At 51.1% G+C, this 22,560-nt stretch overlaps 2 long non-coding RNA genes across 2 annotated transcripts; one reads left to right on the top strand and one right to left on the bottom strand.

Moving 5' to 3' along the window:
* The first annotated feature begins 2,650 nt into the window (after positions 1-2,650).
* Positions 2,651-4,470, top strand: LOC308338028. Its single transcript, XR_013966361.1, has 3 exons — positions 2,651-2,926; positions 3,915-4,065; positions 4,209-4,470. It is a non-coding gene; the product is annotated as an uncharacterized lncRNA (long non-coding RNA).
* Positions 4,471-7,830: 3,360 nt separating this feature from the next.
* Positions 7,831-8,737, bottom strand: LOC308338027. The gene is made up of 2 exons (XR_013966360.1): positions 8,152-8,737; positions 7,831-8,047 (listed from the first exon to the last, which is right to left on the bottom strand). It is a non-coding gene; the product is annotated as an uncharacterized lncRNA (long non-coding RNA).
* Between the last annotated feature and the right edge of the window lie 13,823 nt (positions 8,738-22,560).

Raw genomic sequence — 22,560 nt, forward strand, 5'->3', positions numbered from 1 at the left:
GTCTTTGGTCCCTGCCCCACAGATCCACTCTCCGGACGTAGTCATTCCTTCCTCTGCTGCAATTCGGGCCACTCCCACATCTCTCCTGTTTTCTCCTAGTCAAAAGAACACCTCCACTCCAAAAATTGAGATGAAATCTAAAATCTATCATTTCTCCAGATTAAAATTTCCCCTTCCTCCAGCTGGGAGACCTACAACACGGATAAGGTGTAGAACCCCACGTCTGGTCTCACTCCTTGTGCCCGGATTCCCCGTGGCTGCTCTGGCCCCTTTAGGGTTGGAGGTAGAGGTGAGGAGGAGACAACAGACAAGACCCCCACCCCCACCCCATAAACATCTGTGGCACAGAAGGGAAGTAGGGAGGAGGCTAGGGGAAGGGCAAGTAAGGGAAATGTGCATACTTTAAAGGGTTCCCCAAACACGTTATGCTTACTACGCTAGAATGGAGAAACTGAGGCAGGGGGTTGGGGGTCCTGCAGGTGTATTAATACCGCATTTCCCTACAGCCTGGATTTGGCAGCTGAACACTCCATGGCCAGCAAAAATCCTAGTGGCCCATATGCGGGGCTGCTAGGTTCTACTGCAAACAGCCCTCTGAGGAAGTGGGGTCCTCTCTCTCTTTTTTTTTTTTAACCAAAATTGCTTAAACAGAGGGGCTTCTGACAGAGGGGACCGGAGCAGAGCACCCTGGGTCAGGCAAGGTGCCCCCAGCACAGGTCAGACCCAGAAGGGCGGGCCTAGGCTCACACGCACGCGCATGCGCGCACGCGCTCCCACGAAGGCGACCACAAACCACACCCGAAAATCAGATGCCAACAGGAGGGATACCATGACCTAAAGGAAGACTATTCGTCAAGAAACAGCTCTGTCCCTTGGCCCATCGACGGAGACCAAGCCACTGTAAACACACACACAGAGCCAAAGCCAAGGCCGAGGCCGTGAAGGGCACTGCGCCAAACGCTGCCTCCAAGCCCTCTGCTCCTGGGGCTTTTGAATTTCAAGGACACAGGCCACCTGTGACTGATCGCTCATGAGACACAGGAGCATGTGACCCCAGGCCAGCTCAAGCCTGCGATGGCCACGCATGGCAGGACCCAGTTACGTTCCGGAGCATCACTTTTAAGTGTCTGGAACCTGCCGGGAGCCTCCTTAACACCTCCCGATATGGTATTTGGGAATCCATTTTCCACAGATTCATCCAGAGCCTCTCTAAACCTGATTATACCTTCTCCCGGCTCCCATCCTGGTAGAAGGAGTTCTGGAAGATCACCACAATTGTCTGGGCCTCTTTTTCGTTATGCTGCAACAATCCCTTCCAAGCTTCTGCGGCAGCCCCCAAGTTCCAGCCCGCCGAACACCAGAACGCCAGTCCCCATTCACTCTCTTCCTTCGTGGACCTCACCTCTGGCTCTTCCCAACATGCGTGTCCCACCCTTGTGGCAGCCTTTTGGGATTTTCCTTCCCACACTTTTTAATTACAAAAATAATCCATGAATCTATGCCCCTGGGAAAAGATGCTACGGAGTGGAGGGAGGGAGAAAGCGGAAGTCCACCCACCTCACCACCGACCCCCCACCCCTTGCCCTCTAGCCTCTGTTCTCTCCACACAGGTCACTGCAAGAACTATTTGCCTACAAGCTTTATTTCTGGGCATTTACATACCCAAAAATCAGAATGGTTTTTGCATAAATGAGATCATGCTAACGATATCATCCTACAACCTGCAAAGTTTATCTTTTCAGACTCTTGTCGTATGGAAATGCGCAGAGGCCACACTACTATGGGTGTTTGGAGAATAATACTAAGAGAGGCCATTGGGCAAGTATTCCCAAACACAATGAGGGAAATAAAATTGTATGCAAAGTTTCCCAGAAGCACTTCTTGGCTTTTCAGAGTCCCGCCTTACCCAGCCCTTCCCGGCACAAAACATCCCTGTTTCCCGGGGCTATAAGACATTGCCAGGATTCATCTTGGTAGCTCTCCCAGGTTCGGTAAATAAATTTCACGGAGGAGAAAGAACTGGGACCTGTCTCTCGCTTTCCTCCGTAATAATAAGCGCAGTGGTGCGGCAAAAAGCTCAGGATTTGGGGAAAGCCAACGGAAGGTCAGTCTGGAGTTGCCACACACTTGGGGACCTCCCTCTGGAGCTCAACTTCCTCCCTGGAAGGAAGGAACGAAGGAACGATTATGCTGTAACAGGTACCCTCGGAGGGGTTTTAGGATCAAAAGGCGTGGAAGGTACAAATGAATAGAGACCTATGACAGCCGTGTGGGTTATAATTATTAAATGAGGAAAAGTTGGGCGCCTGGGTGGCTCCGTGGGTTAAGCCGCTGCCTTCGGCTCCGGTCGTGATCCCGGGGTCCTCGGATCGAGTCCCGCATCGGGCTCTCTGCCTGGGCTGGGAGCCTGCTTCCCCCGCCCCTCTCTGCCTACTAGTGCTCTCTGTGTGTCAAATAAATTTAAAAATCTTTAAAAAAAAATAAATGAGGAAAAGCTAAATTCGAGTGAGCTGCGCAAACGAGGTGTCTGGCAACTTTTCCTCGCGCGCTTACGCGTTTTCTGGGGGGAATTCAACCGCGCGGTGAGGAGACGCGGCCCCAACCGTCCCGGGGAGGTGGAGGGGGGCGGGGGCGCAGGGCGCCACCTGCCGGCCGAGGGGGAGGCCCCGGTGCGTCCCGGCACCGTGGGCTCCGTGACCCCGCTCCTTCGTCCCCCACCGCGGATCCAGCCGAGCCGAGCCGGGCTCCTCGTCCCCAAGGGGCTGCGGAGGCGCAGCCGAGGCTCCTCCGCGGCCTCAGCCCTCAAGACGGGACGGAATGGCCCCTCCGGTGTCCTGGGGCAGCCGGCAGGAGACGCGGGAGACCCGGACGCTCGACCTTGGCAACCCGGGAACCTGCTCCCCAACACAAAGCCGCGGCCGCGCAGGTGAGCGCGGCGGAGCCACGTGAGCCCGGAAACGCGCGGGGACCGAGCCACGGTCTTCCCCTCCGCGCGCCCCCGCCGCAGACGGCGGCCACCCTCCCTCGGACCCGGGAGCCGAAGAGGGGGAGGTTGGGAGAGCAAAGAAAGGAAGAGAGAGGGTGGGCGCGGCCGGAGACCACCGCAGTCCGGGCCCCGCACCTCCGGACCGTCGGCCCCGCGGCCGCAGCCCCACCGCCCTGCGCTCCACTCCCCCCCCAGACCACCACCGCCCAGCGCCCCCCGCCCCGCAGCCAGCCCCTTGTCTGCGGCCCCCAGCTGAGGGGGACCCCCAGCCCTCAGCCCCCCAGGCCCCCAGCCCCGCGCTACTCACCGGCGGCTCCCGTAGCCGCTGCCGGGGGAGCCGGCGGCCGGCTCGGGGTAGCCGTGCTGCTGCAGGGCTGCGGCCGGGAAGGGGTACAGGAAGCCGGTGGCCAGCGCCGACCCGCAGAGGCAGCAGCACGCCCAGGGCAGGAGGAGAGCCAGCTTCATCTTGCGCGGCCGCCCGCGGGGGCCCGGAGCCCGGGCGGGAGGACAGGCGGGAGCGCACCGGCGGCCGGACCGAACCCGCGGCCCCCGCCGGGAGCAGAGCGACGGAGCCGGCGAGCGAGCGGAGCCCGGCCGGGAGTTGGAAGTTTCGGGGCGGGGGGCGCCCACGCCTCACCAGGGCCGCCTTTTCAAATTCGGCGAGGTGGGCTCAGCGCCGTCAAAGGGGGCGTGGGGCTTTTTCATTAACCCTCGGCGGTCCGCGGCCGAGGAGGCGCCAGTGGCTGCAGGGCTGGGGGGTCCTGCGTCCTCGCGCACACGCTCTTTAGAACCTTCCCGACCGAGCCCTGTTCGGGTCCGCAAACGCTCGTGGGGCACCCACTCCATGCCTGGCGATTTCCCCTGGGCAAAGTTGTTTAATCCCCACAGCATTGCCCTCTGTATTAGATGGCACCGTTCCATTTTTCAGAGGTGGAAACCGAGGCTCCCAAGAATTAAGCCGGAAAAGTACCGCGGTCCCTGTCCGGGGCCCTTTGGGCCAAACTCTTGCACACCCGGGCTTCCCTAGAATCCTCTTCCCGTTCACCTCCACCCTCTACCTCCACGGCCCTCTCTCCAAGGTGAGCGGTAGCACAGATGGAGGAAAGCGCGGGGTTGGGGCTGAGAAGTTGTTTCCGGAATCACCCATTCGTGAGGCATCAGATCTGCAAAGTAGCTGGGGGGAGGGGGGATCTAATACAATCCCACCTCCCACCTTTTACAGAGGGGCAGGCTGAGCCCACCGACCAGCCTGGCCCCAAATTGATCTCTTCTGGGCTGCAGGATACCCACAGAACCGCCCCTCATGCAAGAGACAGATGGGACCCGCATCCAGCCTGTGCCCCACTCCCCAGGTTGGGAGTCTTTCTAATTTCTCCACCTAAGCATCCTAGGGGCTGGCAGAGGCCCTGAGGCTGCCTCTGGCCCTGTTCACAGTGGGGAGCTCCCAGTCTGTAAAATGTCAGTAAATCTGGAGAGAAGCCATCCAATAAGGAAGTGTTTAATGGGTTGTAATACATTTGGGAAGAGAATTGTGGGATTGTTTTTAGAGGAAGGCGGGAGGATGCTGTTGGGAACCTGGCCCAAAAGGCCCCCTCCAATGGCTTTTGCCCTCTTGCATCCATATCCCATAGGTACCCCCTTGAGTACATAGCCCAAAATATCATATCCAACCCACTTCACCCTCTCTCCAAAACTACCCCTTTCTTTCTCCACTTAGTTCCCTCAGATCCTGCCCCGGCCTTTTCAGTGGCACTCCCACACTTCCCAAGTGTCGAGTCTCTCAACAGGACTCGGAATGGATGAGCCCATCTCCGCGTGGGCAGCCCATAATGGGAAGCGTCACTTGGACCTGGGACGACTTCCTTTTCATCTTGCCCTCCATCCCTCTCTCAAGGCCTAGAAGATTTGGAGAATTGGGGGTATCAGCGGAATTTCAGGGCCTCCCCCAAAACTGATCTGTGCTCCCTGGACAGTTGGCTAAGTCCCAGGAAGTGATGAGGTCATTCCCCATCTCCCAGGAATTTGTAAACATTCTTTCTTCTTCCTCTCCTTTACTCTCAGAATGAGACAAGAGAGATTCCATGTTATTGTAAATGACCTTTATGCTGCAGGCGTGACAGTGAGAGAACAGATTTTTTTTTTTTTAAGAATCTCCTTTTTATCTTAAAGTCATTTTTTTCCAGAGCCACAGGCTGCACCCCAGCTAGAGGGACCTAGAAGAGGACGGGATAACACTACTCTTTATCTTGTAGGATTCTTTTAGGGTGAAAAGCTGTAGGAAAAGAATCAATTCATCCCAGCAACGTCAGGACTGGGGCTGTTGTCTGAGGCTGGTTCTTGCTTTCATATCTAGGCCAATAAAGTTCATTCTGGCCCCATGACCACGAACCAGGCAACTTCTGTGTGTCCCACATGGTGCTGCCTGCGGTGAAGGTAGGTTGAGAAAGAGAACATGTTCACCCCCTTTAGACCACTTGTGCTATTCTTTAGGAAGGCTTTAAAATGGCAAAAGCTCTGTGAACAAGAGGAGGTTCCATTTCGATGGTAAGGGATAAAAAGACAAAGGTGCCTAAAATCAAAGAAAAGAAATAGGACGTCTCCCACACCAGCCAGACCCAGAAGCCCCAGGTCTGCTCTTGGCTCCCCCACTAACTTGTTAATGACCTTGAGTAAACTCCCTTCTCTGGTATCCCCACCCCCACCCCACCCCACATCTTCATTTGTAAACTGAAAAGTGGTTTGGCTTGTCTCTGAAGATCTTTCCAGGTCTGGTCTTCAGTAACTCACTTTTCCCTTCATCCTCCACTCCCCTCTCCAAGGCAGCTGTGGATATAGCCAACCTTATCAAGCTGTCACTCTTGTAGGCCAGATTTGCAGCAGCTGGACCCCCCTCCCCACCAGCAGGGCCTAGAAGAATAGAGAAATGTTCACGGCATCACACTCTAAACTCCTCTCCCCTCCCCCGCCCCAGAGAACACCAGTGAGTAGAGTCCAACTCCAACTAGTACCAGCTGTGTGACCTTGACAAATGATCTAACCTCTCTGAGCATCCTCAGTCTGTAAAATCAGTAATAATAACAGCACCTAATGGATGTGTTTGCTAGAAAAGAATTTGATGAATTACTCACGCGAAGTGCCCAAAGACGGTAGGTAACACCTTATAATGCTCAATAAACATTAATTATGATCATTTGCAAGGCTTTGGTGCAGGATAATATGTAAGAACACCACCCTTCCCAACCTCTGCCCCCCCATGGGGCTGACCAGGAGGCTCATATCCCAGAGTGTGCAGAGCTTTCTCCAACGACTCTTGGAGCCCCAGGATAAACCCATTATTGTCCTATTCTGTGGTCAACAATTTAAAACAAAACTTTATTTTTAGAATAAATACAGGAGGGGCCACCTGGATGGCTCAGTGGGTAGAGCATCTGGCTCTTGATCTCAGGGTTGTGAGTTCAAGCCCCATGTTGGGTGCAGAGCCTACTTTAAAAAAGAAAAAAGAAAAAAGATGAAATTTTTAAGAATAAAACAAATGTGGGGGAGATTATTGTGTAGAATAGGCAATTTGTGTTATTTTTTTTAGGTGAAACATGCTTGTGGGGATGGCAAGAGTGGGAAGGTGTGAGCACCCCGAAATAAGGGGCCAGGTGGTACCCTTAGAATTGAGTGGTCCTGAGTCATAGAACTGATCAGCTGGCCTTGTCAGCACGCCACACAAGCACCTGTCTGACTATTCTACAGCCGTGCCTGTGGCACCCCCCAAAATACGCTAACACTTGGGCAAAAGCAGAAGCCGCCATTGCCAAGGGCTTGGAGCTGGGCCCCGTGCAGGGCTCGCTCCTTCCTCCTCTCTTCCTCGGTGACCCTGGGCATCCCCTAACCAGCCCCTCCCAACCTCAACACAATGAAAACCCCACCAATGGGGACTGGCAGGGCTGTGCTGAGTGCCTCCACTGTTTACACGGACAGGCAGGGGTTCTCAGAATTCTCATTTTTCAGACGAGGAGTTGAGCGAAGTGATTTGTCCAGGAGCCTGTGCTCGCCCCGTTTCCTAAGTTCAAAAGTGCCTTTAAAAGGGGGGTTGTTTGTACAAAGAGGGATCAGATTTCCTGGTGGAAGGAGGCAAACCCCACACGCGCGTGAGCGTGCATGCACACACACACACACACACACACACACACACGACTAGGGGGGCTCCTCCTCATCTCTGTTACCAGGCCTTTCTGATAAGAAAATATCAGTCAGCATCCTCTTCCGCAGACAAAAAACAGATCTTCTGTTCTGCTGAAGTCAGCAGAACGAGCCACTCACTGAACAGAGAAGAAAATACTCATCAAGCCGAAGCCAAGGTAAATATTGACCTTCTGGCATGATAAATCCTCCTGTTAATCTAAAACAGAAATCTCCCCCTCCCCCCAAGTGCCCTGTTGGACATGATTCTGCAGTTTCCGCCCCCCGCCCCCCAGAAGTTCAGAGAGGCAGTGTAGGACCGGAGCAGTTTCACACTGGTTTCTCCAGCCGCCCCTAATCCCCACTGTTCTGGATCCCAGGACAGCCCAGAAATGGGTTGAGTTGACTCAAGGTAGCGGGACAGTCCCAATAGAAGGGCTTCTTTGTTCTGGCCCAAGCTTTCTGTCCTTGGCCAGGCCAGAACTCGAGCAAAGCATGGATATTCTGGAAGCTGCAAACCCTGAATTTTTCTTCCTTCCCCGCACACCACCCCCCCAGGTGTCCAGCCAGACCCTAGAAAAGGGGTCTCTTTGCCCAGCAAACCTACAGGTGTGAGCGTGCCTGTTTCCCCAAACATTGGCCATGAAGTAGACGTTCAGAAGACAGCAACCGGATGCCTGTCCCAAGAGCCCATGTTCTTAAACAGAAGTTTGAAAGGAAAACCAACCCAAAAAAGGGTGGAAAACAAAACCTAAAAAAATGCCAAAAAATAGGGAGTCTGTCCAGTCGCCAATAAAATACCGAAATCTCAATTCACATGGTGATCAGTTTTGCTTCCTGATATAGCCACAGTCGGAAGAGTGCTTCTCAAAGAACTTAACCGAGACGGTTCTGTGATAAAGACAGAAAGGGGACACCTTAGTGGGCTCCATCCACTGTGGTAACAGAATACCGTAGACTAAGAGGCTTAGAAACGACAGAAATTTATTTCTTACAGTTCTGGGAGCTGGAAGTCCAAGATCAAGGTGTTGATAGATTTGATGTCAGGGGAGGGACGCTTTCTGGTTCAGGCATGGCCATCTTCTCACTGTGTCTTCACATGGCGGGGGGGACAAGGGAGCCCCCTAGGGCCTCTCTTATGAGGACACTAGTCCTGTTTGGGGAGGGTTCCACCCTCGTGAGCTAAGCTCCTCCCAAAGGTCCCACCTCCTAATACCACGGCACTAGTGGGGAGGATCTCAGCGAATGATTCAGGGTTGGGGAGCACAAACATGCAGTCCCTTGCAGGTGACCCTGGCACAGGTAGGAAGATGGTGGGGTGTTCAGACACAATGACTCCGAATCAAGATGGGCCTCCCACAAGTGCCCAAGCCAAGGGTCTGTGATGGGGAGCTCTGCCCCCACTCCCCGGCAGGTAGGAGCCGCTGCGGGAGGGAGGCTGGACTTGGAGGAGGTAAGACTAGCAGGAAGTGATCCAGACCTCCCAAGTCACATGGGGAAACAAAATTAAACATGTTCTTTGAGCCTCAGGGAGAAATCAGGGGCCGATGGATGGACAAGGTCAGTGGAACATGAGGAAGAACTTCGTGAGTCAGGTCAGTTAAGTGGAGGTTGATACAAGGCATCCAGTGGATGGAGGAATTTCCCCCAAAAGGGCCTGGCCTGGGTAAGTCTGGTAGATGTCCACTCGTGCTCACCAGCGTCTGGGTCTGCTGTGGTCTCCGGGCACAGAGGAGACCTCCCTCCCCAGGCCCCCTTGCAGCTGGGCAGGGTCATGTGGCTAGCTCTGGCTTGTAGGTTTGAGCAGAAGGGACCACGTCACTTCTGGGCAAAGAGAGATAAGGGGCCCTTGGCCCTGCAGAGGCAGTTAGAAAATTTTCTCTGATGGGCAAGATTACACCTTCTGGTGCCCGTCCTTCTACCTCTTTGCAGGATCTGGGTCACGTCCCTCTTTCACCAGCTGTGTCTGTCGCTCTCACTGGGCAGATCCCAGCGCATGACGAAGCCAGGGGCACAGGTGAGGCTCTGTGCTGGGTCCTGGAGGTGGCCAGCCAGGTTCGACACCCGTTTCAGCCTCAGCTGGACTTAGGGGACCCTGAGGAAGGAGGCAAATGAAGAAACGTGGTCCCTGATGCCAGGTGATCCAAATTCAGCAGCTCAGAGGAGACTGGAGGGGTCCGGCAGCAGGGAAATCCATGGGAACTCGCAAGAGGGGAGATTTGGACAAAGTCAAGAGGCAGGGAGGGCACAGGGAGCCATGGCACGGCGAGGGGCAAGGGCAGGATTATGTGCGGGGCCGAAGGGCTTGCGGTCGAGGGGCTGGGATTCAGCCGGAAGGTGCCTGCCCAGCTCCACACACCTGTATGCACGCCGGGAACCACACACATGTGCACTCACAAACCTCTCAAGAGCCGGCAAGAAGCCTCCCCCAAAGCAGTTGTTCAGGTTAACAAGGGCTTTACCTTGCTCTGTGGCCCATCCCCCAACACCTTTCTCCCCCATTCCCCCACCCTGACTCCAGGATTCCATCCTCACCTCCGGGCCACCCTGGAAGCCGGGGCTCGCAAGGAAACCCATGAGGAGGACTTGTTTGTGGGGTTCAGGGGCCAGGTTCAGGGCTAGGGGTGACAGTAGGGAGCCAAGTTCTTCTTAGAAGGAGGTCCAGAGTCAGAGGTCTGAGTGGGGTAGGGATTGCAGACGGGGGAGCAAATCGAAGGTGTGAGCAAAAGCCAGATGTGACAGAGGGCAAGCCCTGGACCTGGGTGACCATCTACAGGGTCCCGTTGCTCTGAGCGCCCGGTCCCTGGGGAGGCCACAGGCTACCCCCCGGATATGTGCATCCTCACCAGCCAGCGGCCCTCAGACTCTGCGGGTTCAAAGCTGCACTCCACTCTCTGGGGTCACTGCCCTTCCGCACTTGCGTCAATTAGGGACAGGTGCCCCCTAATTTCTGGATGGACACTCACCCACCCAGAGCCCAGGAGCGACACCAATCCCCTCTACAGCCCTGTAGGCCAACCCCCACCCCTGGATCTCCTCCACCATGCACACTTCCCAGCCTGAAATCCAATCCCCCTGCCCCGTATCCGATGGGATCTCCACATCTGGTCTATTCTGGATGGCTCTCTCATCCATTCCCGGCCTGTCTTCCCCCAAATGCACACACCCCTTCCCCGTGCTCCAGCCCCAGAACAACACTCGCCTTCCCTCCACAGACTGAGATCTTTACAGACGGCTCCCCTCTGTCTCGAATGCCCTTTGCTACAGACTGAAGTTTTCTGTCCCCCCAAAATTCACATGTTGAAATCCTAATCCCAAGGCAACGGTGTTAGAAAGCGGGTCCTTTGGGAGATGATTAGGTCAAGAAGGTGACGCCCCCTCGAATGGGATTAGTGCCCTTATAAGAAAGACCCCATCGAGCTTCCCTTGTCCCTTCTGCCACGTGGGGAGACAGACCCCTATGAACCAGAAAGCAGGCTCTCACCAGACCCTGAGTCTGCCGGTACCTCGGTCTAGGACTTCCCAGCCTCCAGAACTGTGGAAAATAAATGTCTGCCGTTTTTCAGCCCCCCTCCCAATCTGCGGTGTTCTGTTACAGCATCTCGAATGGACTAAGACACACTGCCACCCTCCGTCCGTCTCCCCACCTCCCCCATGGGCCTCCTCCAGGCCCCAAGTCTTCACCAGTCTCTCCAGCTAGGACTGATGCCCCATTTGGAGCATCCAAAGATCTTTCCACAACCTTCTGTGCCCACCCCCACCTTCCCTGGCCATGCTTACTTCTTACACATTTGCCTCCTCTCCTCCAACACACTGCACCAAAACCGAAGGTCATTTCCCGCTCATCTCGGTATCCTGGGGTCTAACAGGCTCACACTCAGGCAAAAGTTTAGTCCCTATCAGCTGGATACCCGAGCAAATCGGTGAATCCTTTGCTGACTTTCCCCCACACTCCCAGGAAGAGGAGAGCTGGGGGCCAAGCTTGCCTCCCGGGGGTCGCATCTGGAGGACATTCGTGCTAGTTTTGAGCCCCAGGCAACAATAACTGTCTGCTGTGTGTTCGTTATTTCTTTGTGTGTGACAAAGAAAAAGAGAGACGCAGATGGAAATGGCAGGGGCGGGGCGGGGGGGGGTGGTGTCCTGTGGATAACCAGACCGAAGAAGGAAACTGCCATTCGTTCCAAGAGAGACGGGTGCACCCCCCATCTCTATCCAAAATTCATGCATTTACTCCTGAAGCAAGGATTCTCAGGTATAATCCTAAATCTAAAAGCCTCCAGATAGCCTCAGGCATATCAGCCGCCATCACCTTATTAGAGAGACTTACCCTGGAAGTCTTTGTTGCGCAAAATCCAAAACACCTTCCCGGGGGCTGCTGGGAAGGCATGTTTTGCTGAAAACCAGACAGGAAGGAAGGCCACATTCCCTAAGGGTGGCTTTGATACTAAGACCCAGAAAAAAAGAGAAAGAAAATGTTGTTCCACTTGATAAAACTCGCGTTGCCATTTACGATTATGAAGTGTCTGTTTGAAGTCAAAACAAGTTCTAGATAAGCCCTTCATTGAGAAACCAGGGTGGGGGGGGGACAAAAGGGGGGAAGGGGAGATAAAGCACGCAGAGTGGAACTCTGATTAGAGAGTCATTAATTAAGACCATGAAAGTCCCATGGAGTTTTCTTTGATTGGAAAAACAGGGGGCTGCAGAATTAAAGGCTTTGGGGGAAAGCTTTTCATGCTAGGGAGAGCCAAAAATTAATTCTAGGATTTTAAAATTAAGGCATCATGAAAGCTAAGGCGTTGGTTGTAACCAGAAGACCGTGTCAATTTAATCAGAGTCTTATGGGGAGAAAGAGAGAGAGAGAGAGAGGAACTGGGGGTTGCGGGAGGGGAATGAGAGGAGACAACGTGGGGGGGGTGGATTAAGAGCCACAGACTTCCAGCTATAAAATAAATAACTCACGGGGATGACAAGTACGGTGTAGAGAATATAGTCAATAATATCATGATAACTTTGCATGGTGACAGAGGGTAACCATTTCATAATATCTGTAATTGTCGAATCGTTGTTATACACCTGAAATCCATGTAATATTGTGTATTAACTGAGCTCCAAGTTAAAAAAAATTCTTTAAATCTTATAGGGGAGCAGGGGTTCCAAGTAAGTAACCCGTTTTGTTTCAAAGCCCTGCGCTGCCGTCTGGCTCCGCTTGGAGGAACTTTCTATCTGGTCCGCGTGCCGGCACCGAGCCACCAGAGAGGTTCCGCCATGGGGTAGCTGTCCCAAAGTCTGGGGGCACCCGTTGGTGCTACACAGAGGCTGCTCAGCCACCTGCAGGCATCCTGGCCCCATGGGACCCTGGTTCAGACACTTTTACAGGGTGCCGGGGACAACTGTCCTAACCTTCTTGAACTTCGGTTTCCAAAACGGGACTCTCACCGAGGATCGCAAGGAACGCTCATGCCTAACAGAAGCTCAACATGTGCTGTTCTCTGCCTCAGTCCTCCCTCCAACCCATCCCCCAGTGGCCTTCAGAAAAGATGGTTCTAGAAAGCAGATCATGTCATTCCCTTCCAGGCCTTTGCAAGGGATCCCAAGGATTTGGATTTGATCTCACTTCAAGCTTGAGGCGAAAAGTCCCTCTTGGACTCCTCCCCTGCCCCGGCTGCTCTCCCTCAAACACCCGCAATAGCTCCCCATTACCTATAGAATCAAGTCTGAACTCTCCTTGATTTGGCATTCATAGTCCTCCACAACCTGGCCCCAAATTACCTTTCTAGAATCATTTGTTACTGCTTCCTTTTATATACATTAAATCCCAGGCAAGCCACATCCACAAAGTTTGTAGACATAAAATCCAGAGCATATACACAGGGTCAGGAAATTGTAGCAGCTAAGGTGACATTGTACGGGGCTTGGTGCCCAGGACCCAGAGGCGAAAGGCACAGTCCCCATCTGTCGAGCTCTTGAGAGGTGGCTGGCTCATAGCGAGATGGGCTGCAGGGAGAGCATATACACCAGGATTTGAAGAATTTGCTCCAAAGTCTAAAAAGAATATGAAAGGGGCACCCAGCTGGTCCAATGGGCGGAGCGTGCGACTCTTGATCTCAGGGTTGCGGGGTCAAGTCCCACGCTGGATGTAGAGATGACTTAAAAATAATTTAGAGGCGCCGGGGTGGCTCAGTCCTTAAGCATCTGCCTTCGGCTCAGGTCACGATCTGGGGTCCTGGGATCAAGCCCCACATCAGGCTCTCTGCTCAGCGGGGAGCCTGGGAAGAGGTGGTACTGGAGCAGAGATTTTGATGATGGGAAGGAAGTACACGAGATGCTTCAAGGGGAGGGAACAGCAAATGCTAGAATGTCACCGTTTCAAGGAGGAGCAAAGAGGCCCGAGTGGCAGGAATGGCATAAGTTGCGGGGAGAGGGGGTTCAGATCATTCTACATATCAGGGGAAGCCAGAGGAAGTGCGGAAGGTGGGGTGAGTACTATCACAGAACAGGAGAAGGAAGCTGGGGGTGCGGACTTGGACCGTGATGGGTGCTTCCCTGGGTCTACAGGGCCAAGATGGGTGTGCCATTGTGAGTAGGTGCCTGGGACCCAGAGTCCTGACCGAAGCCCTGTCCCCTTTCATACACCAACCCTGTCCCTATTCACTTCCCCATCAGGATCTTAATATGGTTCAGGGGGTAGCGGGAGCCCAGCATTTTTTTAAATGTTGTGCCTAGAGTGAAAGAACTGTGAATTATAAGGGGTCTTAGATCAAAATCCAACGCCAGGTGCCCTAGAGTGCAGGCTTTTCAGTTGGCCACTCCTTTCTGCTGTACTCTGAGCCTGGGGGCCTGAACGTTAGATGCATCGCCTGGCCACCTCTAGTCCAGCCAGTGTGAGGGTTCAACAAAAGAGAGGAGGTCAAGGGGGGCAGTGAGAGATGGGGGTACATCTTCCCTGCTCCCTCCCAGCTTCCCAAGTTTATGACAATAACCTATCCTTCCCAGGCTCCAGCTGCTGTTTCCATGCTCCAGGTTCCAGTAGGCAGTAGGTCCCAACAGCATCAGTCCCAACACCCTTCCTCATTCCTGGTTTGCTCCCTTAGCCCTGCCCCTATACCTATTAGGCCTCCTCCATTGAAGCCTCTTCATTTGAAGCATCCAGGATCCATTCTGGTTCCTGCCAGGGCCCTGGCGCAGCCAGTTCATAGAAGATAAAACTGGGACCCAGGGAGAGCTGTATGACTTTTCAGGGTAGCCACGTACGTTTGTGTAGGTTGTAGACTGCACGACTTCAGGAGATGCCATTCACTTTGCAATCCACGGGAACGATTTGCCCCAGGTTTATGCAGTACATATTGTGCACAACTGAACCTGATGGCCCTGAATTTGGCCGTGGTCACCCAGCTCCTGGCACTCCAGCGGCAGGGTCCTGATCCGCGTCCGATGGCTGTTCCACTGCCCAAGGTCCCTCTTCTGTGAGGCTGCACTCCGGGGACAGCTCAACCCCTGACATTTGCACATTTGCAGAGTCTCTCTAAAAAGGGTTGTCTTGGCTCTGCTTCGCAAACCTCTTACCATAGATAACGATGAAAACCTTGGAGAGTGTTTATTTTAAGGGTAGAATGACTAGCCTCAATAATTTGGCCCTGGTAAGAGTTGATTAGAAAAACCAGAATGGGGGTGCCTGGGTGGCTCAGTGGGTTAAGGTCTCAGGTCATGATCCCAGGGTCCTGGGATCGAGCCCTGCATCGGGCTCTCTGCTCAGCGGGGAGCCTGCTTCTCCCTCTCCCTCTGCCACTCGCTCTGTTTGTGCTTTCTTTCTCTCAAATAAATAAATAAAATCTTTAAAAAAATAAATAAAATAGATGAAAATAAAAAGATCCTCCAGAACTCACTGAAAATGGGATCTCCAGACACTGATGTAATGTCATGCAGCAGGAAGTACAAAGCACCGTCCACTAAGAATTTCTCCCTTAAAAAAAAAAAAAATGGAGCCTCCATCTAATCAAGCCTCCACACATGACCGTTAATTTATAGGAAATATGGGACACAAAGGAAGAACCACCAGAAGGAAGCACTCAGCAAAGTCCCAATACAGGGCATTCCATGGGCCAGCTGACCCAGCAACTTCTCCAAACTTCAGTGCATGAAGAAAAGAAGGCAGATCATTATAGATGACAAGAGACATAACCAAATGCCATGTGGGATCCTGGACTGGATCCTGGGACCGAAAAAGGACGCTGGTGGAAAAACGGATGAAATCGCAATAAACTGAAATTTAGTTCATCGTCACATTATCGATGTTAATTCTTTACTTTGGAAATGTACCATGGTTGTGTAACATGTTGACATTGAAGAAAACTGGACTAAAGGTATAGGGAGGGGAACTCTGCGCTGGCTTTGTAACTTTTCTTTGAATCTGAATTTGCTCCAAAGTTAAAAGGTTGGTTTTTAGGTTTTGGGGGAGTTTTTTATCTTGTTACTTTTTTTTTTTTTTAAGTAGGCTCTATGCCCAAGGCAGAGCCCCACATGGGGTTTGAACTCATGACCCCAAGATCAAGAGTGGGATGCTTTACCACTGAGCCACCCAGGCACCTCTTTGTTTTGTTCTTAAAGAGAGATTTAAAAACTCTAACAGCCAAATACAATGGGTGGCCCTCGTTTGGATTCTGATTTGAACAAATCCGTTGTAAAAACATTTTTAAGCCAGTCGGGGAAATTTGAATATGGACTGGATATTGGCTAATACTAAGGAACCGTTGTTCATTTTATTAGGTATGATAATGGCATGGTGGTTATGGTTTTCTTTAAATCTCCGATCTGTTCAACATATGTGCGTACCAGTGAGACGACATGATGTCTGGAATTTGCTTTAAAATACTCCAGAAGGAGAAAATGATGGGAGATAAAATGAGATTGAAAATACCTGATAATTGTTGACGCAGACGATGGGTATATATTCGAAATTGTCCATATTAACAAGTTAAGAAGAAGAAGCAGGGAGAGGAGGAGGAGGTCTGTGTTCTCCCTTCCCCCGTGAAGGGTCTAGAGATGGAACGGGCTGGTCACCAGCTTGCTTTGTTCCCTTGATCAAGATCCCTTGGCAAGCCACCACGTGACATACTCTTCACCTTCCGGATGGCCCCACCAAGGTAGTGGTTGAGGGGAGGGCTGAAGAGTCGGGTCCTGGCATCAGACAGCCTCCGTCCAAATCCTGGAGGGTTTCCAACAGGTTAGTCTCTGTGCCTTGGTTCTATCTTCGTATAAAGGAGAAATGAAGATGGTAAGACTACCTACCTATGAGTTTGTTGATCATTTTTTAAATGAGCTGATCAACGTGAAGTGTTTTAAACTGGGCGTGGGTCCAACTAAGGCCACACCAGATAAATGCTAGCTGATCTCAGCACCTTTCCCGTGGATGGTTTTCTCCCCCGGAGATCCCTCGCGCTCCCACCCGCCGCTATCTGGTGGCCCAAGCATTCCTGTCTCTTGCTCTTCTGCTTCTCCTTGGCTTTGTAACATATCCCACGAGGATGCTAAGAACCCCCTCAGGTTGTCTGGCCCGTTTTCACATGTTCCTACTTTCAGTTAAATTCTCTCGTTTTCATGGTCTTCGGCAGAAACAGTTTGATGAACCCCCTTCACCATTTTGAGAGCCTTCAGTTGGGTCAAAAAGGTCTCTTTTCAAGTAAGAAGTTGCCAGACCTTTCTGGCCTTTCCCAGTAACTGGCTGATAACAGGAGAGCTGTGGAGTTGACTCTCCATGCCTTGTTCTCCCAAGGGTCTCACATCTACCGCCCAGTAGCCCCGGATGGCTTCTCCCGCCGTCCATGGACTTGATTGAGCCACTTTCTGGCTCCCCGAAGGTTCTAATTTGCGGTGATCTTAATGCCCTTCTCTGCAATTGTTCATGCCTACGGAGAAGGCCTGGTCCACAAAACAGTACTAGGGAGGAGTTGGGCCAGGTTTGCCCCGTTATAAAGTCGGCGGTGATGGAGCCCCGCCCAGGTGGCCAGAACCGAGCAGAGTTCCTGGGGTGAGTTAGAGCATCTGTCCTCACGACACTCCGGCAACACAGGTGCTACTCTTATGTCCATTTTCCGGGCAGGAAAACTGAGGCCCAAGGCAGTTATGTAACTGGCCCAGGATCACCCATCCAGGAAGTGGTGAGGCTGAGCTCTCAGCTCAGGCTTTCTGGCTGCAGACCCATCACTGCCTCGCACAGCTACCTGCCCCAACGGACAGCCAGGGACAGCAATGTTCCCATCTGAGTTGTCCTGATATTTTTCTCACAGCCACTGAACCGACTGGATCAGATCACTCTGTCGTTGTGGATAAAGATGATGCTGTTATCATCAGGTATCAAAGGACGGTGCTGTTGGATTCGTTAGTCCGGTTGGTTGGTCAGTCTGTTGGTTGGTTGTTCTGCTTCAACGAACTCATGTCTGACTCAGAATTCATGCCAAACATCTTCATCTTTATTATCTTGTTTTCTCTCTCCAGTAACCCCATGACAACAGATTACTATTCCTATTTTATGGACTCAGATAAGACTTATGCTGACCCAAAGTCACAGTGCTAACATTTAAGCAGAGTTCTAGAAAGTCAAAGTTGCTGATGGCTACAGGTCAAGTCTTTAGCTCATAGATGAAGGAACATGACCATCAGCTCCAGACATGCACCAAGAGATTCAAAGCAAGAAGATGGGGACCAAACCAAGCAGGGCTCCCCGAGAGGCAGCCAGTGGGGAAAAAGCCACAGGCAACCTGCCTTCTGATCCTTATTCCATTGCCTTGTGCTGTCCTGCCTTGCAGGCGTCAGGACATGGAGAAAACCATCTTCCCTTCCCGAACAATCTATGATATTTGATTAGATGATCGGGAGTAAAGTGCTTTGAAGAGAACCGATGTAGGAAACACCCTGTGTTTGTGTCTGTGTTAATTCCTGGGAGAGTTCAGATGAGATTAGGGCCAATGAATGGGTCTGCTCAGGTCTCTGGGCTGCTTTGTTCGAGAAAGGAATTGTTTCCCAAAACACACCTGCTAGAGGGGCTTCGAAAACCACCCAGCTCTGCTCAACACCCAAATGTGTCTTCCTTCAGTCTGACTGTCACACAAGGAAAAGGGAACCTCAGCGGTCAGGTCCATCAGGCTGGTGCGTGAAATGTTAACATGTACTTAGACATCAAAGTGTGCCTTTGGGACAAAAACAATTCTCAAATATTTTAGAACGTTGACTCCAATACGTAAACTGTATTGGGAGGGAAGAAGAAAATGAGATGAATGGATGAAACGTATGGTCAAACCAGACAATCCAGATGAAAGAAACATTCCAGGGCATTTTGTCTAATACCATCCATGGTCAAGTCTCTTCCTCTCCTCCCAGACTACTTTCCTGATGAGGCCAAGTGGTCAAGCAGCCCGTGTTGAACACCTGTACGCGCCAGGCAGGTTCTATGCAAATTACCAGTTGACAAATAAGAGAAGGAACACATCATGAAAGTTAGCCGATGTTTTCGACATAAATATCTTACCCCAAGCCATAAGCATTAGCTTGGTATCCCAGCTCTCCCACCTGAGGAAAGGGCTGAGTTTTCCTGCTTTCCACTTCATAATGATTCCTTAACCAAATGTAACCTAGTAGCGGGGGGCTTACCTATATGGTATTAAAACAACAACAAAATCTTCAATCTACACCAAGGGGTAAAAACGAAGCCTCTACAAATAGCTTGAAAATCAAAAGGTACATTTTATAATATGCTAACTAATGTTTAGTGATGGACTTTTTTTTTTTTTTTTTAATTAACTGTGTGTTTTGGATGTTTTGACATCGAGGGCCTTGCAGGCCCTGGAGAGACTGTCCCTCCCAGGGCTAGCTAATTCTTAGAGACAGGAAACCACCAGCCTGCTGAGTGTGCCTTTCATATGCAAACCAGCCAATCCAGGGCCCATCTCCCAGCCACCTCCTTTATTGGACACTCACACTCTGGACCACTATCCTTCTGCCCTAATCACCCCAGGGTTAAGTGCCAGATGCCCTAGAGACAGCCCCTACCTCCCAGAGCCTGCTGAAGTCATTCAAACCAGCCAGCCTAATCCCCTTTATCCTGCCATACTCATTCTGTTCCTGCAGAAACCACAAGAAAGTTTCTTGCGCACATTTCCCTCCCTCCCTCTGCCTGTGGCCTACCCTGGTCCTTCCCTGTGTGCCCCCCACCGTGGTGAAGGGTACAGGGAAAGGGGGAAAGGTGCATCCTCCTCTGGGGAACAGTAACAAACCGTCTTTTCCAGGACAGCCCTCTCCTGATCTGTTGGCCTCACCATACACGAATAATAACAAAGCCTGCATTCTAGGAGGGTGGCATTTATTCACAAAGGAAGGCACTAGAATCATCTTGGTTAGATTCAGATTCAAGCCTGGCCCAAGAGGAGAGAATGCACCCAGTCCGAAAACTGCGTTAGGAAAGTAAGTCTTTCCATGAGTGCCTAGTCTGCACGGGCCACATGCCGACCTCAGCGGTCCACAGGTGAGTCATAGTGACAGTGTCACCCACCTCCAGGATCTGATTTGCTCCTGAATGTAAACCCAGTGCAGAAGGTGTATAAACAAAGACCTCCGTAGGCGGGTAAATGCAGTGGGAATTTGCAGCTGTTTCTTGCACATACGGTAGCCTTCATTTTAAGAAAATAGAATATACTGTACAGAACTGGGAGTGAACTGAGTCAAAAAAGCAGGAAATGAGCTAAGGGTGGTGGGAGCGAAATAGCTATCAGTAAAGAAGTTACCGCAAGAAGACAGGGAGTGTTAGAGGCATTAACTTATTTGTGACAGATTAAACACCGAAGTGCTCCTTCTTTATGAAAAAAAAAAAAAAAAAAAAAGCAAGGGGAGACCACAACGGTGTCGTGCTCAAAAGACACACTTGGCCTAATGGGAAAACCCTTGTGATCGGGGGCATGGAGAGGACGGGTCGGAACATCACAGGAGTGTTAAGAAGATCTAAGCACCAGATATCAACCACCTACTGCGTGTGCCAAGACTTGCCCTAAATTGCTTGTCCATTTCATCCCGTTCCATCGTCTTCACCACCACGTGGGACTGGGTTAAGCCCCACTTCAGTGGGTGGAGAACTAAGGCTCTGTGTTAGTTATCTACTGCTACACCTAAGGAATTCCTCCCAAACTTGGCAAATTACAGCAACAATAAACAACTGTCCTCCCCTACTGTTTCTATGGGTCGGGAATATGAGCGGAGCTCGGTGGCTCTGGCTGAGGATCTCTCGTGTGGTTGTAGTCAAGAGGTTGGCTGGGGCTGCAGGTCATCGGAAGGCTCGACTGGGACGGGTGAGCCTGCTTCCAAGATGGCTCACTCACGTGGCTGTCAGTGGACGTCGGTGCGTAGACGGGAGGCAGTTTTTCCCTACGTGGCGTTTTCCACAAGGCTGCTTATGTCCCCATGACATGGCAGCTGGTTGGCCCCAGTGTGATTGACCAAGCGAGTGGAAAGCAGAAGCCACAAGGTCTTTCTTTGTATGACCCAGCCTCAGAAGTCACACATCCCTTCACATCTTACTTGTTACATGGGTCAGCCCTGTTCAGGGCAAGAGGGAACCACAGAAAAGCTTAGAGACCAGGAGGTGAGGACCCCCAGTGGGGGTGGGGGGCATTTTGGATACTGGCTTCCACTGGACCCAAGAGTATAAGTAATTTTCTTAAGATCACTCGCTAATTTCAAATTCTACCTTACTCCTAAATCAGTATTCTTTCTACCATGAAACTTCCTCTCCAAAGCCCGAGAGCAGGATGTCACCTAATGAAGATGGAGGGTCCTGGTTTTGCCAAAAGTTTTGTTGTTTTTGCCAAAAGTTTTTATCTTTAGTCCACTGGGAAATATTTTCATGTTAGAACATAGCTCAGGCTTTCTAATGGGAATTGATGGAAAATAATTTTTACTGTATTGATTTTGCCCTAAACCAAACTTGCTGAACCTCATCTTTAGCTAGAGCTTTAAAACAATAATAATAATAATAATAACAATAACAAAAATAATAAGGCACTTAGGGGGCTTATCAATTAAGCATCTGATTCTTGATCTTGGCTTGGGTCTTGATCTCGGGGTTGTGGGTTCGAGCCTTGCATTGGGCTCCGCACTGGGCACGGAGCCTACTTTAAAAAAAAAATTTAAAAATATAAAGTAAAAGAAAAGAAAAAGAAGCAGGAGAAGAAGAGGCAAAGGAAAGAGGAGGAGGAGGGGGTAGGAGTGGGGAGGAGAAGGAGAAGGGACGCCCGCCGTAATAGAGAACAGGACATTTGCAGGTTACAAACTATTTCGCGATCATGCCTCTCTTTGAGAGTTGACCTAAATGCGTTCAGATCTCCGTGCTGGAGGAGGAGGTGATTGAAGGACATTTTTATTCCCTCGAATAACAGGAAATCCACCATTTATTCTTCAGTAATAAAAACTGCATGTGTGAGAATTGTGACCGTGGAAGGTCAACTCAAATTAAAGATTTTATGACTAGCGGTTATATTAAATCTTTTCAACAATTTATAGAGAGGATTTGAAATATGTCAAACGTATTTCTCTGAGTTTTTTCAAGTGAGAGGTTTTATTGCATCAGGTCACAGAATCAGGAGAAAAAATTACTCTTAGATCATCCAGGCCTGGCTCTACCAATATCTTATTGCTCCCTTCAGAACCAAAGGCTGGGTATTAAGCCATCTGAGGTCAACGTCTTCTAATTAAAATGAAAGTCATAAAGCAAAGTATTTCAATAATCCACAATAATAATAATCCCAAATTTATATAGTGCATGTATCCAAGAAATGTAAAGCAGCTCACATTTTTTCTTTCTCTCACCTGGAAATAAAAATGAGAGCCCCAAGGGCAAATGTAAGGGAACATTTATTAACTTAAATATTTATAGAGAAAATGAACGTGCTTTTGTGTGTACTAGGAGAAAGGGAGGAGGAACTAACATTTATTGAGCACCTACTGGGTACCAAGCTTTGAACTAGGTCCAGTGGACCCACACACGAATGACACCTTTCTTTTTCTTTTTTAGGATTTATTTATTTTATTTTAGAGAGAGAGTGAAAACAAGCAGGAGGAGGGGCAGAAGAAAAGGGAGAGAATCCTCAAGCTGACTTCCCACTGAGCACGGAGCCCAGCACAGGGCTCGATCCCAGGACCCCCAAGATCATGACCTGAGCCCAAACCAAGAGCTGGACACCTAACCAATGGAGCCACCCAGTTGGCTTAATTCACCCACTGTGAATTAAAGTGAGATCATAGGGGCACCTGGGTGGTTCAGTGGGTTAAGCCTCTGTCTTCAGCTCAGGTCATGATCTCAGGGTCCTGGGATCAAGCCCTGCATTGGGTTCTCTGCTCAGCAGGGAGCCTGCTTCCCCACCCCC

Source organism: Martes martes, assembly GCF_963455335.1.
Source record: "Martes martes genome assembly, contig: scaffold_411, whole genome shotgun sequence".
Taxonomy (NCBI): Eukaryota; Metazoa; Chordata; class Mammalia; order Carnivora; family Mustelidae; genus Martes; species Martes martes.